Source organism: Aythya fuligula, chromosome 10, assembly GCF_009819795.1.
Source record: "Aythya fuligula isolate bAytFul2 chromosome 10, bAytFul2.pri, whole genome shotgun sequence".
Classification (NCBI taxonomy): Eukaryota; Metazoa; Chordata; class Aves; order Anseriformes; family Anatidae; genus Aythya; species Aythya fuligula.
This window is the reverse complement of record NC_045568.1, coordinates 17721733-17733950: the sequence shown is the minus strand read 5'-3', so window position 1 is coordinate 17733950 and position 12218 is coordinate 17721733. Positions and strand designations below refer to the sequence as shown.

General features: G+C 42.2%; 1 protein-coding gene across 1 annotated transcript in view; it reads left to right on the top strand.

Moving 5' to 3' along the window:
• The window catches only part of FOXP1 (forkhead box P1), a 360388-nt gene that overhangs the window by 149517 nt on the left and 198653 nt on the right, over positions 1-12218 (top strand). The window contains exon 3 of the mRNA XM_032194299.1: positions 1369-1434. The gene's annotated coding sequence lies outside the window, so the exon portion shown is untranslated. The remainder of the gene's footprint in view (positions 1-1368; positions 1435-12218) is intronic.

Sequence of the window (12218 nt, the reverse complement as noted above, 5' to 3'; positions counted from 1 at the left end):
CCTGGTGAAAAATAATCAGTTTCAATGGTAAAGAAGTAATGCCTCATTCTCACTGTGAAAATATTTTTCCTTCCAAAATAAATGGCAGATGAGTACATTTTCTTTTGAAATAATTTTGCGAAGATTCTGATTTTTCCCAGAGGTTGATATTTCACTACTTCAGTAAAAAGCTTCACCTACTGATGTAAATGGCATAAGTTACCAGTTGGTGAGTTTCACAAACACCCCCAAAACTCCACCTCACTGTGTGAATTTTGTGAAACGGAGTTTCACGTAGCACTGTCTTACACATCCACATGTCACTGACTTTCCGTTTCATATGATGTCATCTGTGTCGGCAAATTATCGCATATTTCTTTCTGGCTTTACTCTATATTACTCTGCACCCCTGCAGCAGAACATTAACATTTCAGTGGAATTGTTATAATTTTACTCTTATTAAGGTATTTGGTCAATTGATGTGGAATTAATTCTGAATGCTGTTAGTGGTTTGAGTGAGTAACTTGATCTAAATTAATAAACAAATGTTTTTCTTTTCTCTTGTACCATATGTTGATCCCAATTACATGAACAGAAAGTGGCAGATTGTCATGTTTCTTAAAAGATTACATACTCTTTTGCATAAGAGAGAGTACACAAGATGCAGTAATATACAGGGTAAAAAAAACTGCACGTGCTGTTTTCTCCCTCCTACTTTTTATAAAGATGCACTTTAATTATTTCTCTCTTTAATACTCGCTGTTCTTACCACCTTGGCATACTTGGTGTGCTCTGGTTGTGCTTAACCAGAAGAAATCCCAAGACAGTAAACAACTTTTTGAATTAGGCGTGGAAGATGCAGCTAGTTTCAAAAGCTTATGGAGGGCTGTGTCTCTGTAGAAAAGGATGAAAAAGGAAAGGATCCAGAAGCTAAAATAGACATGGTTACAACCGGTCTTAAAATGCCTTAAGTAAGGAGAACCCATTCAGACAATAGTCAGCTTTCTGAAACAAAGGACTGAACTCATATATTATTCAAACTAAAAATAGATTGATAGACATCAAGATTAGGAAAGTTTATGCTAGAGAACAAAGATGTCTCATCTCCATGTTCTTATTTTTTCTCCTCCCTTTCTTTTTTTCCTTCCAAAGACCCAGTTGTTCTTGTTGAACTGAAGAGCCTCACACGGGCTGGTACTGATAAGCAGCAGCCCTGTGACTTGATTGTTTTTATTAACTCTCTCTGAAAGTCATTCACCATTAAACACGATTAGATTCATTTGTTGCTTTATTTATGTTTGTACTTGCAAATGTGGTGCCAATGAAAATGCTTGGGTGGTGCTGCTGACGCTGACCCGGTAGTCATGTGTGTTGCCTTCTTCTCTGCAGGGTAAGAAGAGTGACTTCTTCGGGTGGCTGTAGCTGAAGATTGCTTTACAGGAGCAACTGGAGAAGGTAAATACAAATACTGTTGTACACATAGTTTCTGAAGCATGTCTGAACCAAGGACCTGATCCTGCAACCCCCGTGAACGTGCCTAGTAAAACATAAGCAAGGGCTCCTCTGGCAGCATGGATGAGAACCGCAAGGTTGGGCTTGGCACCGAGCTTTTGGAGCCACTGCTGTGCCTTAAACACGTGCTGTGCCTGGGAAGTCGATGGTTTAGGTGCCTGGTTTCATTCCAGGAGAAAGGCCTCAAAGATGCCCTTTGGGGCTTTCAGCCATGTGCTGTAGGGGCTGTCTGAGGACCGAATGGAGCCTCTTTGTGAGTGGGAAGGCCCAGCTCCAGTTCCTCTTGGTGGCCACGTGGCTAGCCCATGGCTACTATTCACGGGTGCTGGGCTGGGAGCTGCAGCAGCCCTGCCCTGCAGGAGGGTTCCCTTGTTGGGGCAAATCCCTGGGAAATGAATGGTCAAGTTAGCTGTGGTGCTGCTTCACCCTGCCTTTACGCTCCTGGGTTTACAGCAGTGCACCGGAGAGCAGAATTTAGCTGTTAATTTGATTGCTTATTATCGCTGCAAGAATTAAAACGCATGCTTTTTAGGCTTTTGGAACACAGTAAAAAGGAAAAGAAATATCACTCTCTGCAAAACGATTTTTATTTAAAGCAACATGTAAGTCCCTTCCTTCTAAATTAACTCCTTACCTCTCTTCTGGTCCAAAGTTTCGAGTTGGAAAGGAATATTAACATCACAAAAGTGGTGATTCATAAAATTAACTTGCAGAAGACAGCAGTAACGCAGATCAGTGTTTGGTACTGAAGGGTGTCATCTGACTGAGGTTCATATGGCTGCTTTATAATCACCTTCTTTCAGAAATTAATAGTCGGTTAAGCACCATAGCAACAAGCAACACTGATGTAAGCGCTGAGCAGTGGCTGCTGTTCGCTGTGATGTCAGTGTTCGTTAGTACTGTTCTCTTGACCTTGTTTGAATATAAAATGGTGATTTCATTTTAAACTTAGAATTTTACGGAGTGACTAAATGCATCAGAGTGAATTAGAGCTATTTTTATTTTTAATTTTATTAAAATGTACTTCAAGAGGGGAAAAATGTCCCTGTTCTCTTCTGTTTTAAATTAAAATAGATCTGAGGAAGATGTGTTTTTTTTTTTCAGTTCTTTGTTGCCAAAAATATCTATTTAGTGAGGATGAAATTCACGAAGTTCAAGAGAATAGTGCAGTCCTTGGCCATCCCCATGATATATGTAAGCTGTGTAATATATGCCTCTCTTCAAGATCTGAATATCACAGTTTTTGCTTGCTTGTTTGTTTTCTTAATGTTGGATCCTGTGGAATATTAGATGCATTTCAGCTACTGAAGAAAGAGCAGATCCTGTAGTTTAAGATGGTGCCTCCTTGCCCAGCAGTGATGTTCCCCCTGTGGGTTTCTGTGAAGAAAGGAAACAGACTAAGTCCCAGGTGCATCAGACTGCCTCAGAATTTGTGGGATTCTTGTGGAGCCATGGTCAGTGTGGGGCCATGATGCTATGTGACCTGGGAAAATTAAGAATTTTGGTTGTGATAAATGCAAAACGCTACCTGTAGACCTGTTTTCAAACTGCAAAACAAAATTCACAACCTAAAAATAGATTTTTTTTCTCTGCATCCTTAAATGGTAGGACTTGGTTATGTGACAAGGTATGGATTTGTCCTGCTTTCGCTGCTATGTGGGGTGCTCTTTCCAACAGAAAGCTATTTGCTCCAGGGTCTGTCCATAATCTTGCAAAATGTTTCATAAAATAAAGCCATGAGTGATATGTGGTCTAAGAAACTGGATGTCAAATTTCAACTGGGTGAGAATTGAAACTGCCGAGATAATAAACCATGAGAATAGGAGATAGTAATGGAAATAGTGATAGAGTCCTAATTAGAGCCGTGCCACTGAAACAGGGAAGGTTAAGGGTTTGGTTGATTGAGTTTGAGCTCAATTGCTTGATAGCTTAATTTCAGGTGAAATCCCATCTTCGGAGTTAGCGGTTAAGCCACTCAGTGCAGCTACAGAGCAGGACTCTGTACTCCTTGAGGAGCGGCCGTGTGGCCCTGAGCGCCCCGGAACAGTGGCGAGCCTGGCCTCGGGCATGCGGAGTGGGATGCAGGACAGACCTGATAAATAGATTTTTATACTTGTGTTTTGTTTGCTGCTTTTTTTTTCTTTTTTTTCCTCTCTCCTGTCAACTCCAAAGAGCTCTGAACAGAGGCGCAGACTGAATAGATACAGCAAGGGGCTTTGATGGTTAAACCTTCAGAATTAAGATGTTTACATTCTCCTTTATTTAGCACTGTTAGGCATAATGCCTAATTATATACCAGTTTTTCCTCAAAGTAAGAATTTGAATTGAAATGTTTGATTTGGGGAGAAGGGAGGGGAAATGTATTTTTACAGAATTATGGACAATAGTGTTAGTTTTCCAGGAGCATTCATTTGTTTAAATGTATGTAAAAGCATTTTCAATAATCAAACACCATTCAGCGAGCATTGTAAATCAAGGATAGCTTGCATGTTGAAAAATTGAAAAGTACAAAACATGCTACTAAAGTTGTACATTACCGATAACAAAAGACACATGCAGACTTTAAGATAGCAAAGATAGAATCCTTTAGAAAACCCTTAACAGGGGGAAAAATCAACACAAAGGATTTAGCAAAGTTACACTTAGTTTAAAATTCCAAATCTTAATGCTTGCCAGAGTTAAATGTTGATTAAATGCCGATAATAAAACAGAAGCTGCCTTCTGTAACTCAGCATTGGATGATGGTCAACAGATAAATCTGTGGGTCTGAGGTCTAACTTTGAGTGTGTGTGTATACGTATATTTATATATATTTTCTCCCTTCCCTTCAAGTTAAGCGAAAGGTCAGAACGATATTTTTTTTTCTTAAGCTCAGTACAAAAATGGGTTGCACAATTTGTGTGGAAAACGAAGTGGTTTTGGCACCAAAAAATATTTTTTCATCTGGAATCTCCCCATTTTGTTCCATCAGGAAGAGACAGTGCTCAAACTGGGTTGGTGTGTTGCTGTGCCACATCTTTGCTGGCCTCTGCATGCATCTGCTCCTTTGTATTTGCGTGATTCATTAACAGGAGGAGCTCCAGACAAAAGTTAAAACCCTGAAACAGAAGTTTGTTAATAGTGTGTGCAGCTTCTCCTAGGTGCTCTTCTCACTGGTTGCTTTCCAGGAGACGTGCTGGTGAGGTCCTTACTTCTGTTTTCTGTACAGGCTGATGACAGTGATACTTGCACCTCAGGTGATGGGAAGTTAGTAGGGATGATGTCTACTGAGTTTGGCACCTGGATTTTTCCTGCTTTTGACCTAATGGTCTTAAAGCATGTTGCGGCACAGAAACAGCCATTGCTCCACAAAGATGCAGTGTGTGGCTGTTCATAGGCCTTCTGAGTGTGTTGTAGTCAGAAGTACGTGACGCAGCAGACAACTTGCTGCTTCGAGATTTTCTCCCGTTTTCTCTGCAACAAGCCCAAATTACATATGGCCATGCTGGAAATATTTTGCCTCAGTGCTTATAACACAGCCAGTAGGGATCTGGGAGGCTCTCCTCAATGTCTGCTGCGGGTGGGGTGTTGGTCATGTAGCTGAAGCTGTCAGTGTCTGTCAGGACACAACTAAGAGTGGCTTCGTTTACTTTCTCATTGTTGTGAGAAGCTGAAATACCCATCTTGCTAAGACCTTTGAGTTACTCAAACTGAAGAGTAAACTCTGGTGCAAAGTCTTTCTGTAATCCGTAGTAATAGAAATTGCAATATTACCTGCGTGTTCCGTGATAAACACCCAAAAAGGTTGTGTGTGGACCTTTGGCAACACAAACTTGTTTCAGGACCTTACCTTGTTTAATTAAGGTTTATTCCGGAGATGGGTGAAGCTGTGAATTTTCTGAAGCAATTGGGTACAGAAGATTTAGAAAATAGATTAAGACATTTTGGAATAATTTAGAAGTATTTGAGCAAATCTCATTAACATGGACCACTAGCATGCTGTATTGAAGACTTCAAAGATCTGTCAGAGGAGTTCTTTCTGTGCTATTGTCTGCCAGCATTAGCAATCTCAAGAGAACATCATTCTTTTGTTTGCTTTTGGCCCATTTAGCTTTTCTTCTGCTCCTTAATGTTCCTTAATGTATTATAAATCTTCAAGTGGGCTGGTAGAAAAATACGTTTCTCAGCTTTGAGATAGTCAGTGGCAGGTTTTGATCCTCTTGTCTGATGCTTTTGGACCAAATCCTTCTGGTCTTCATGAAGAATGCTAGAACGAGCCAGATTTGTCCAGTATTTTACATAATCTCGCAGTATTTCTTCCGTTTAACTTATGTAGGTGCTCAGTATGATCTTAAAAACGCCATTACTGATTTGCATTACCTCATGCGTTCACAGTACCATTATTTGTTTCAAACCTGTGAAGATCTTGAAGCACAAGACTGAGTGGTTCATGTACACCTCCAGACTGTATCCCTGCAGTGTTGGGCAGGTGTTGAAGGTGTGCGGCCTGTGTCATTTGGGAAAGGAGTTGGCTGGACTGAGGAAGGAATTGTGAACGATGTGGTAGGAACGGCAGCGGTCGCGTTACTCCAGAGCCCAGGCGCGGGCTGCAGATCAGGTAGCCTGAGCTCGCGCTCTGTCACAACCACAAAAGCAGTGGTGATGGCAAGATCCAGCTCTAAACAACCTATTTCTGAGTTAAGGATTGTTTTAAAGCTTGCCCCTATGCCAGGGGCTGGTGAGGGCCGTTCGCTGGGGCCGGTGGGCAGCACTGCGGCCTGCTCCTCAGCGCCTCAGCCAGAGCCTCCGGGAGGCCGCAGGCTGGAGAGCTGCCTCAAAACACTGCTGTGAAGGCGGTACATGTTTCTGCTTCACAAAATCCAGGGATGTGAGCAAATGACACCAGAAATAGATCCGTATTGCATATTTCATATTTTATTTGGTCATCTCTGAGGTCATTGCCTGTTGCCTTCCACCATGCCAGGAGCAGATCTTCCGGCACGCTTCACTTATGGTCCTGCAGCGGTAGCAGCGATATTTTACAGTGGCAGTGTTACAAGCCCAGTGATGTCAGTGGGCATTACAGGAGGCCACCCTTTTATTTGGTAGCTCATACTGAAGCCAAGGCATTTAAAAAAAAAAAAGAAGTTTTTGGCCCTGATTGCCTGCCCATATTTCTCATCGCAACGTATGAAAGCATTTTTCACTGCTGCTAATGGCAGGAACTTCAGACGCCACCTCCAAGATGTTTAATTGCTAAGTGTTTCTCGCAGTGCAATCTGTGAATTTTAATTTGGGGCTCTCCCACCTCTGCCGGCCATCTACTTTGCAGTATGTTTTGCGTAATACTGCTTAATTGCTCAAAAGGGTCATTTCTGACTCTGAGCTCACTGTTTATTTTTTTAGTAGGGTAGCACAAACATTTGGACATTTTGTAACTAAGACTCTGACGTCATTTCCATTGCAAACCATTAATATCAGTAGTTTATAATACGGCTTTTCAGAATACATTTTGTTGAAATATGATGATGTCTTATTTTGTTTAAGAAAAATAGAATTGTTTTCTCCTTTTTTTTTAAAAAAAAAAATTGAAGATAAATTGGTATCTTTTGAGTAATAGGTCAACTTTCTTCTCCTGCCGTACCCTTTTTGTTATTTTTAATAGCCCTTGTGTTTATCCGTATTAGCTGTAAGACAAGTGTTTCATTTAATTCTGTGACATGTTAAGGGTCAGTGGATCCCACTGATGGAAGGAAACGTCTGTGGAAGGGCACAGCATTTCCTGCTACTAGGGCACTTCCACCAATGGAACAGTGGGACACAGGCATGACATTACTAATTGTTTGTAAAGATCTTAGAAATAGAAAGTGCTACATTTAAAAGCCAACAGCAGCATAAATCAATAAAATAGGCAATGAGACCATTTCCTTTTTTCAGGGGAAGGGGGATTTTTTTAACCCCTTTTTAACTGGAAAGACATCATGCAGTTAATTTTACAGCTTGTGTTTGCTCTATTGCTGTCATCAGTCTTCCTTTAAATTTTATTCCAATAATAGGGGAAGATAATTTTTATTGGATTTTTTTTTGTTTGTTTGTTTTTTAAAGCTTTACTGAACACAATTGGAACATTGTTAAAAATGTTATTATTGGAAAACAGCTGAGGAGTGGTTTCTGAAGAAGCACAAATTCTTTTGCATCCTTATTCGTCTGAGGTCTGATGTCCAATGAGAAATAAAGTGTGCTTTTATTGTTTGTTTCCCTTTGTCTTAAGGAGGAATAGATGATTCCTTTTGGTGCTACTTGCTTAGAGTATTCAAAGCTCTGAGCTCCGTTTTGGAGAATGTTGAAATAAACCCACAGGAGGTCTTGTAAAAGTTGTAAGAAATTGTAAGCATGTCTGCTGAGTCAATTATATGAGACAAATTGCCAGGGTAAGGCTGCAAGGTTCCAAACTTGTTATTTACTCTCTGCCATCCTTAAAACAATTCATTTTTGCCTTTGATTTCACAGCAGATAAATACATGTTTTGGAGGAAAAAAATTATATTAATTAGACAAAATATTATGTAAAACTTAAGGAAGTATCTGGATTTGTGTTGCTGTAGTTAAAAGCAGAATTTGGCCTATCCTTCTTCTGAAAGTTGGAAAACTGAAAAAATACAGTTTAAAAATGCAGACTTTGGCTTTTTAAAACTTCTTAATGAGACCTGAGTGCAGGAGGCAGTATTCCTTAGATCATTTGAATTTTAATGTTGAAGTTACTCTTTAAAAAACAAAAAACACAAATCCCAACTTGAATCTCTGAGAGCATTCACGATTTTTTGCCGAGTCCATTAACCCTGTAAGGAGTTTCAGAGAATTACTTAAAGAGTAGCATAGATCCCATGTGTATAGTGTGTCTTGGCTAGTTCCCTAAACCTCTGTGTAGTTAGTGGGTCGTATGTTGATGATATGCAGGCCAGCTGGAGCCATGGATAACTTGGTTTGGAACATATCCTGATCAACTGTAGTACTTTCTAGATACTTGATAAGGTCCACAAGTCCAGTAAGGGCCCTCTCCTCCTTTTCCAGTCTCTCCTTTTCCATCCCCATCAGCATGGAAAGCTCGGAGCAGAGCTGGGGCACTGGTTGGGTTTGACAGACCCGGCTCCTGCTGAGCTCAAGCCATGGTTCCCAGCCGGGCAGGATGCAGCAGCGTGGTGCATCCCCATATCATGCTCACCTCGCCGCTTGGGGAGCCTGTCTTTGAAGCTGCCCTGGAAGGAGCTGCTGGAGGGGAATGCTTGTAGTGAATCTTAACGCTCTTCTTGCATCTGAGGGGTAGAGCTGTGTGTGTCTGTCCACCCTGCACATCTGATGGGCTGCCATAGGGGAGCAAACTGCCCGGCTGATCCATTGCGTGGGAATATTGGGGTAGGATTTTGGTGAGGTGTTGATGCTGTTTGTCCCTGAGATTTAATCTGTTCTTTCCAAACTCCCTTCTGCTGTGTTCTCTCTCAGATAGCAGTGGCCATCTCAAGGTGCATGCAGCAAGGGGAGTGCTCAGGGCTTCCCACCAAACACCGTGTGCTGCACTACGGCTATGGGGGCACCTGTGCCAGGGAGAATGAGAGATTTTCCCATGGGAAGTCATCAGTAATTGAAGTGATAAAAGATGGATGTGATTGTGTCTGGCACCTCCTCATAGCTGAACTGGTGGTTGAGCTTTAGGTTCTGTTTCTATTCCAGAAGTGATTTCTGGTGGTATTGCCACGTGTAATTGTGGACCTTGGGAGAAGTGTTGAAAAACAGTTTCTTCTCCTTATTCTTGCCTCTGCCTCCTCCACACGAGCTGCAAGTGCCAAGGCTACAGGACTGCGAAGAGAGCTGCTCCATCATGAGTTCATGTACCATCAGCTCCCCTCTACCCTTCACTTGAGTCTCCTCTCCTGTCTGTCTTCACTCTTAGGAAGAGCACTGCTGCTATCGGCAGCATTACGGGACACGGGCAGAGGGCAGACCCCAAAACGCCTCCCTGAGGGGCCCTGGCCTCTCCCTCCCTGCTGATCCCACTGCAGCTGTATCTGGCCAGGCACAAAGTCCCCCAGCGAATGGGACATTGCCCATCTGCTAAGAAGATCTGCCCTAAAAGCGGAGGAGCACGGGGTTAGGGGTCTTCATGCTCACTTTCACTTAGGGCGATGGAGGGTGGGAGGAGGCTGTGCGGGAGGCAGCATCCACAGGACAAGAAGCTCTTTCCAAGAGAAGAGGAAAAAAAAAGGTCTAGACAAGTTTTGTAGACATACGAGGAGACCTTCTTTTGAAAGCTATCTGTGTACAGTTATACCTGATAATTTCCCCAGATTTTCTCCCCTGTCATTGACATCCCGTCTGGTCACTGCCCATGAAGAGCGATCTGTGGCATCATCTGGGTAAGACCTTCGTACGTCTCTGTGGGAGAAGTAGAGTTTATCATAGTTTTATATTGGGTTTCCCTCAGCATGTAACTGGATGCATTAATAGTGACATGATCCTGGTGTGACCTGGACTTTAATGGGTTTGAACTTGGAACTGTTCAAACATTAAGAAAAAGCCCTCGCTCCCTGCGTGTATTCAGCAGCTGCTTTTTATATGCAGAACCCTGAGCTGCAAAGGTTCAATGGCGGCGTATTTTCAACTTTCAGATGAAAAGGACTAAATAACTGCCAAAAACCGGGCTATTTCTCTCCTGATGCAGATGTGTGACTGCCAGGACACACATACATCAAAAAGACAACGTGCCTCTGAGCACTTTAAAACCTACTGCTTTGTTTTGTTTTGCTAGAGGCAAACAAAATGTGAACCCCCTCAGTCTTGGGAGAGGGTTTGTGCTGGTAACGTGTGCTTCTCTCAGGGCATGGGCCTGGGAGCCAGGATTTGGGGTTTGTTTCCCCACCTCTGCAGCTGAGTCACTTCGTGGCACGGGTACTGTTTATTCTGGACAAAGCTTTCTTATTTTTTCTTGACTTTTGTATGCTGCCAGCTGTGCATGATGTACCATCCAGAATATACTCTTTATCGTGTGTCAAACCTTAGCTCTGACAGCAAAGCTGTGAGTTGATTTTCCCATCTGCAGCGAGAGCCAGGTTTGTCCCTCACCCCCCTCAGAGGGACCTTGCAGGTGGGGTTTATCTGTCTGTTGTGTTTTCAAGTAGCTCCCAAAGGTACAAATTGTTCCTTTTTTTAAAAAACAAACAAAACCCCTGCATGGCCTAATTTCTCCACAGCTTTAGAAAGTGTCCCCCATTTCTCTCCTGCCTGGCCACGAACCTAGGAAGGCTTCTTTACCAAGTTTCCACTTGAAAGTGATTCCATTTGCCAAGTTACCAGCTACCTAAAACCAGATGGCCATAAGGGAAGGGCTAACACCAGCCTGGCTTTACCAGTACGTGCAGAGCTTTGCAGTCATGAAGGAGAAGTTAGTCACCTGCCATCGGGGCCATTTCCACGGAGCGATGATGGAGAGACCCGGAGTAAAGAAGTCTCTTTGGAGAGCCACTGACAGATTTACTGACCACCAGTTCAGGCTGGATCACCGCTTCTTTTTAGTGTTCAGAGTTGCCATGCAGCTACTTTCCTTATTAAATTGTCAGATTAGGGCCAGGCAGGTGGTTGTGTTGTAATATGTGGGTGCTGTGTGGAAAAGCGAGCCTGCCTTGCCCTGCTCCCTGCTTCCGAAAGCCAGGGCAAACCTCTGCTTTGGGGTATCCAGCTCCAGAGAGTAATAAGAGCATTATGTTCCATGCGTAACACTTGTATTTTACTGGGGATGTAAATCTTTGGGCTATGGACCACTGCTTTGGTTCAGGTTTTTCTTTAAAACATTAATGAGCATTCTAGTTTCGGGAGAGAAAAAATTTACAAGTAATGATGACATTGTGTAAAAATGTAGCAGCTAATGCATATGTTCTGTTGGTTTGCGTTGTCTTACAGGAACATCATTTCTGCACATCACTATTAACAATGCAAACACCCTGAAATGCTAATAGCACTAGTAAGCTTTTAATTCCACGGAATTTATTGCTTGCTGTATTTCCATGAATTTATAACGCTTTGATTCTTAAGAGCCCCATTTAATCAGTTTTGCCTGGCACAGAACATAATAAACAACTTGCTGGTGCTAAAGTGCCACATGGGGGAGGCTGCTAACAAGAAAGTTAAATGCTTCTGCCACTAGCAGTTTCTTCGCTGTATTTTTCATGAGCTGTTAGTACCAGTAATGTACTTTGCTAGCTTTAGAGCAGTGGTTAAACACAGTGACAAACCAAACAGCACTCCAGTGCTGTAAACACCCAAAGCAATACCATTTTTGTTCAGAGCTCCAGTTAAAACCAGGCTTGAGGCTCGGTATTGTTTTATAGTGATCAGTGCTTTTTATAAAAGGCCTTCTTTTTCTTGATATCTCAGCGCAGGACTTTTAGGAATAAGCGGCGAATGGTATTGATCAAGAAAAACAGCGTGTGGGGGGTGAAAGAGTCAAAATGTCTTAAAAAATAGTTCTTGTTTGTTTGTGCTGCTTGACCATAAAAGTACAAAAAGACTGTCTTGGTAGAAAAATACCAGGTTATCAAGTGCTTTAAAGCAGAAAATGTCATTTGAGTCTCAAAACTGCACCAACTTTATATAATTACCCTTTTAATTATCCCCAGTGGCCCATGAAATTTGTAAAATAGAGCATTAAGAGTTTGATTTACTTACATGTTGCACTTTAGTGTTACACTCTTAATGAAT